This window comes from Hyalella azteca, unplaced genomic scaffold (assembly GCF_000764305.2).
Source record: "Hyalella azteca isolate HAZT.00-mixed unplaced genomic scaffold, Hazt_2.0.2 contig10851, whole genome shotgun sequence".
NCBI lineage: Eukaryota > Metazoa > Arthropoda > Malacostraca > Amphipoda > Hyalellidae > Hyalella > Hyalella azteca.
Window position 1 is genome coordinate 10,332 of NW_025940870.1, and position 6,393 is coordinate 16,724.

The following is a 6,393-nucleotide window of genomic DNA, read 5'->3' on the forward strand; positions in this document are numbered from 1 at the left end:
TTTTGACAATTTCCCTAACCTGGAACATTTATGCCGTAGAGGTGAAAACTAATCGATGAGCGAAATTATACCTTATAGAATATCAAGTATAGCCATCATTTCCGTTTCGTTGTCCATTAATAAAGCGGTGATGCAATCACAGATCGGAACAATGACACACGAATGCGACGCATCGCTAAGCAAGGTTCATCTTGATGATCCAGGGAACCGAGGGCATTGCTTCAAAATTATAGATTTGAAAAAGAAAGGCGTCCATGTAATAGTTTGGTTTTATTTTACACTTCGGAACGCGTTATCAATGGTATGTACAAAACGCTTAAATATAATCTATCACTAATACGACACATCCTTCTCTCACGCTCCCATCTAACTCTTAAAAAAGAAGCAAGCGGACAAGATTCAGAACATGATAAATGCCTAAGAGATCTGCCTGGAAATTTAATATCTTGCGGGAGGTTTTTTTTTCACGTCTTGTGGCAGTTCACTCAGCTGACGACGCGCGTGCGGAGGCAGGACGAGTGATGAATTTAGTGAGCGATGGCTCACGAGTGACGTGACATCAAAGTACTTTCTTTTACCCAGAACACAACATGAAAAGCCCAAACCCAATAAGGTGTACGTTAAAAATATTGAATACGATTCAAGTTGGATGCATAGTACACACGAGAAAGTTCAAATATCATCTGAACTTTCTACTGATCGTACAAGTTTATCGGTGGAACATTTTTTTCAAGCACGATGCCAAAAAAACGCATAAACATAACACACACAATGTCTTCAATTATTCTATTCTCATGGAGAACAATGAGAACAATTCAGAGAAGCACAGCCTTTCTTTGTGACTGGGAGCAGACCTCGCTTGAGATAAGAGTGACACATGACGTTGCAGCATGAAAACCATCTATAAACATGCGTAAACTCAAAATATTTTATATAAATATGCATAAAATCAATATTATAGACGCCTATAAATAATTAATAGATACGAGAAATTCAAATAACAGAATATATGCACGTAAAACATTTCAAAGAATGTTGCTTCTCGGTCGCATAGAAGATTCTAGTCGATAAAATGGCAAGTTGAAGATAAAAATTTCAAAATACTAATTTGCTGCCAGATGGTGCAGGACTAACTTTCGTACTTCAAAAATGACCATAAGTATAAAGTTACTAAATCAAAATATTTAATAAAACATCTAGGAAAATTTCAAAATCATCCTCGTAAATCATCTTCTTATCGAAAAATCTGCAAAAGAAAGAACATTAGAGACCATATTTTAGAGTCTGGGAAATGAAACGCCTCTCATCGCAAGAATTAAAACGAAATCGCCCAAATTCCGTAATATTTGTTCGTTAAAACCTCAAAACCGTGGGCCACAAAAGAACTACTTCGAAACCAGGGAAGTGAACGAAAGTCTTCGCACAGTTCTGCGTCAACTAATTAATACAGGAAAAACCACACGTAAAATTCAAATGATTACACGGTACCGCTTCTTTACGACACGAAAAATATGCGATTCCTCATTTCTATTGAGGGAAAAGTAGGAAAATGCCTAAATTTTGAGAAGAACATAGTTGCATAAATGGTCCCTTGGGTTCCTGCCATTTGGTATTAAACGGAAATGCAATTAAAACTAACAATTCTATCAGAGATTGAATAATTGTAACAATATGACACCAGACAAGACAAAATCTAAAAATTATGAGTATATGTGAACGGTAGAGCATTAAGCCAGACCGGCAGCGAGGAAAGCGGAACCGGTATTAAAAATGACCTCCGCCTTGAGTACATTTAAGATCAATTAACTTATGGTTGAATTAATTATTATTAATTCAACCATGAATTAACTCCTCTATGCACTGCAAAGAGCACAGAAAAATGTGTCAAAAGTAGGAAATAATAGCAATAGAACCAGGACATGGATTCTTTTCTTTCAAGAAAAAGACAATTTAAAAAATGCATCTTAAAAATCACGTTCAAAATCTAAATTAAGCTTAGATTGTTTAAAAAATCAAACGTGGCTTATGCGTCACAAGTAAGCGTATTAATGCTGGTAAAATATAGTAGAACCTTTCAGCTAAGTAATTGCTATGGCAAGATACAGAAGTATACATAAGATTAAATAAAACATGAATCGTACAGCGAATTTCACAAGCATCGTATTGCCCCACACTGTTAGAAAAATGACCGTTACCGGTAATACCGGCGTTTCAGTGGTCGGGCGGCATGTGAAAAGAAACACCGTTTCACCGTTTTTATTCCAATTTAACACCAGAAATCCGTAAAACATCTGATAAAAACGGCGAAACAGTTTATTTTAACGGGGCGACCGGCCACTAGGATGCCGGTGGGACCGTTTTTTCACCGTTTTTTCTAACAGTGTACCATAAGCACGACTTCGTTTACCAAGAGCTCAATAATGGCTTGACCGCATCTAACGCTAAACGTTACAGCTACCACGGATTTGCTCACAATTTTAACGAGAAAGAATGAGACGACATAATTTCTAATCAGAAAATATAAAAAATATCATCATCGACACTTGATTGAGATTGAGAGGTATGAGAATGAATCGTCTTGATGTTTCTTCATCTCACGCACGAGGATCCAAACAGAAAGAAAGATACACAGAAGGGACCTTGATTAATAAATGGAAAACGAAACACGCTTTCGAACGTCCACAAGAAAGAAATACTCCAATACAACGTTCCAAGTATTAGCAACTAATCAACAAACATTTTTAGCGTCTGTACAAAGGAAAAATAGGAAACAACTCTGGCAAGAAAACGTACAGAGAATAACCAGCACCATCCCCCAAATTGCGTTTCAGGGGCCATACTTTCAAAACTCGGTAAGTGAACGTAAGTACTTATGCTCTATTTTCTTATCTATGATTGGTGGATTTTGCTTGAAAATCCGTCAATGATTGGCTGATGAACTTACGATCTCTTAACTTTTTTTGAAAGTATAGTGCACGTAAATACTTACGCTCTATTTTCTTGTCTGTGATTGGAGGATTTTGCTTGAAAGGCCGTCAATGATTGGCTGATGAACTTACGATCTCTTGACTTTTTTTGAAAGTATAGGCCCTGCTGAAAACGAAACTACAACTACGAATACTAACGACTGAGATAAGTAGAGGACCTCCAGATGTAGCCGCCCAAGACTAGACGATCTTAAATTAATAACTATGGAGCTGCTCGCAACACTCGTGTACGTTGAGTAGCAACGTGCGAGTGCTGAACTAAATCAAAATACTTATTCTATTCTCATGGAAAACAATGAGAACAATTCAGAGAATTGTTCTCAATTTTGTTTGACATAAATATTAGTAAATAAATACTACATCTTAATTAGCAGCCATTGGTCAATGAGACTTCAATATTTTTAAGAACCTCGACTTTTTCAACAAAATATCCTTTGGCTTTCCTTTCAATATTAAGACGATACGAGTACCAAGAAACGACAAGTCCAAGTACGTTTAAATTTATGCGCCTGAAGCTCGTGCTATTTGGTTTTGATCCAACACAGAACGAATGAATAACAGAGTCCATTATTACATTAAGAAGAGTACAGTCCATTATTTCATCAAGTTCAACTATTGCCTTAATTGGCGTATAGTCGCCCACCAGTGACGACACTCGAAAGTTATTTCCTTAAGCTAAAATGGTTAAATTAAAAGCATTGATAACGCAAGATAACGTCAAGTCAGAAAAAAACTTATACATAAGTTAAAGTTTATTTATCAACTTTTGTCAGCTAAGAAAAGTAAATTTAGCATGCAGCATTCGCCTATTTTTTGCAAGAATTTAGATTGGGTTTTCATAATCGAACTTCATTTGCGGACATTAATGTTCATTGAACCACGAAGGAACTACACCTAGCGAACCTAACTACACCTAGAGAGCCTAACTACATCTGGCTGCACAAATAAAATTAGCATTTATGTCTAATAAAAGCTTGACAGGTTGAAAGCATAATAATAAATTTGTAGGCAGAAGTGCCTTGCATTTGAGCAGTTGCAAACACTATGGGGGTAAATATAATAAATAACTCTCAGAAATGGTCTGAATTTGAATAAACAATCGGAAAATACGGATTTGAAATAGTGATTTGATGGATCGTTAAACTACTGATCAGGCGAGCACTTTTTGTAGCAGCGGAAAAATTTGATTCCGTTCAATTAAAGACATGAAACAGAACGCAACCGCGCAATAGCATGGTTTATTTTACAAATATTAGCGTGGTTCCCGTATATGCAATCAACTACTGGGAATAAAATACGTCTTCGAAACCTGATATAAAAACGGGATAGGGAAAGCCTAAAAAAAGTAAGGGAACACCTCAACTCAAACGAAGCTTATAAAAGAAGCTCAGATAAGTTCGTTGTTCAGTTATCAACATCTCATAAGATATGAAGTAAATGCTTTAATGTTAGTAATATACTTTTGGATAGAGATGAAAAAGCGAAACGGTCGTGAAACATCATGCAAACTATACACGATTGCTTTCAATTGAATTGAGCAATTGAACAAAATCTAATGATAAGCGGAACGGTCGTGAAACATCATGCAATTCTTTCTTTGACTCAACTATACACGATTGCTTTCAATTGAACAATATCTAATGGTAACTCTTCCTTAAACCTGGAGTTTGACAGGATGAACTTCCGCGTGTAATCTGAACTTTTGAAATCGTAATACAAACCAAAATTGACGATGGAACCAAATTTTACGTTTTACACGAATGAAAGAGAAAAATTTTAAAACAACGAATAAAATTCGTCTGGAGAAAGGTCAGGTCAAGATTAAGATAAATCTGAGGGGAGCAAGAAAAAACATTGGAGCAAATTGAAGGATTGCCACCGTGAGGTGTAAGAGTTTAGAGAACCATTAGACAAATCTTTAAGGTGACAAGACAAATCTATAAGGAACGTGCCAATGAAAACAACATTAGTGCAGGGCAGTCGAGACTAATTTACGCCTGGGGCCGGATTATCAAAACTTCGTAACTTTTTGTACTTACGACAAAAAAGTTCTGTGGTACGTAAATACACCCTAATTTTGGCATTATCAAAACTTTCGTACGCAAGTCTTAGCTAAAAGCCTAAATTTTTTTCCCGCGCAAATGTTTTTATAATACCACTGTTAGTATTACGTTGTCATAGCAACGCCACTCTTAAGTCGATTTTGCGTACTTACGAAGTTTTGATAATACGGCCCCTGGGCAATAACGGAGACAGTGTGAAGGATAGAAAAAAGAAAACAGTTGGATAAGCAGGAACAAGAAACATGACAAGTTAATGATCTGCCTGTTGGAAATTACTAGGACGAGGGCGATGAAAAGTTAATACTTTTACGGCTTGTAATGCAAGACGCGATGAGGCGAAGTAAGAATCTCTCGCATGAAATAAGAATAAAAATTTTATTTTTTATTGGCATTTGACTCCTTAGTGAAAAAATTACTGTTGAAAGAAACAAACATTATTCTACCAATCACTTAGACCATCAGGAGGATCGACGTGGAACACAATGGAATAGCGAAAGACGACTGGCGTCAAGAAGCGACCTGAGAAGAGCAAGAATTAAAAATTTTTGCTCTTCTAAAAATAAAACTTCAAAACAAAATTATTCACCGAAAGATAGATTCGTTGTGGGGGCTACAAGAGCTGACAGCGCAGTAATATAAAGAGTACGATACAAGTGAAGGTAAAAAGAGACGTTATTTCTATACTAAGCAACGGCACAGAAGACGATGTCATCAAACAACAACAATGATAATAATACTGTTGGCACAACGCTTTCGTCAATCAAAAGCACTGAAAGAAATGAATGTATGTAAAAAATTGCGCCTAATGAAAGACGGAACAAGAATGTAATATTCATAAACAAGTGAAGAGAATAGTCTAAAATGTCTTCATCACACCAGCACTGGCTCAAATTTTTACTGAATAGCCATTTTTTGAATAAATTCTGAAGTAGGACCGCGTATTTTGCAGGCTTGAACATCAAAACCAACATGCATTATTGACCACCATGGATTATTCTCTATTTTCATTGTTGCCAAGAGCATTTATTTGACAAAATTTATCCTTCCCGTGACAGCTGCTGACATGGGCCATCGAGACGCTTCCTAAAAAACAATATTAAAATAATAATTTTTGACTCCTTCTGAAATCCAAACAAAATGCGACTCTTAACGCACGTGCACAGCAATGAGCAAAATTTCAAATTTATCCGTTAATTAATAATATAGTGAACCGACCGTGTATATTTTTATTCTCGAAAATAGAGCAGATAACGGCCGAACACAACTTGGTTACAAGAAAATTCTTAGTTTTCCTAATATTAAAATGACTAACAAATGAACTAAAAAATTCGATTGATTCATAA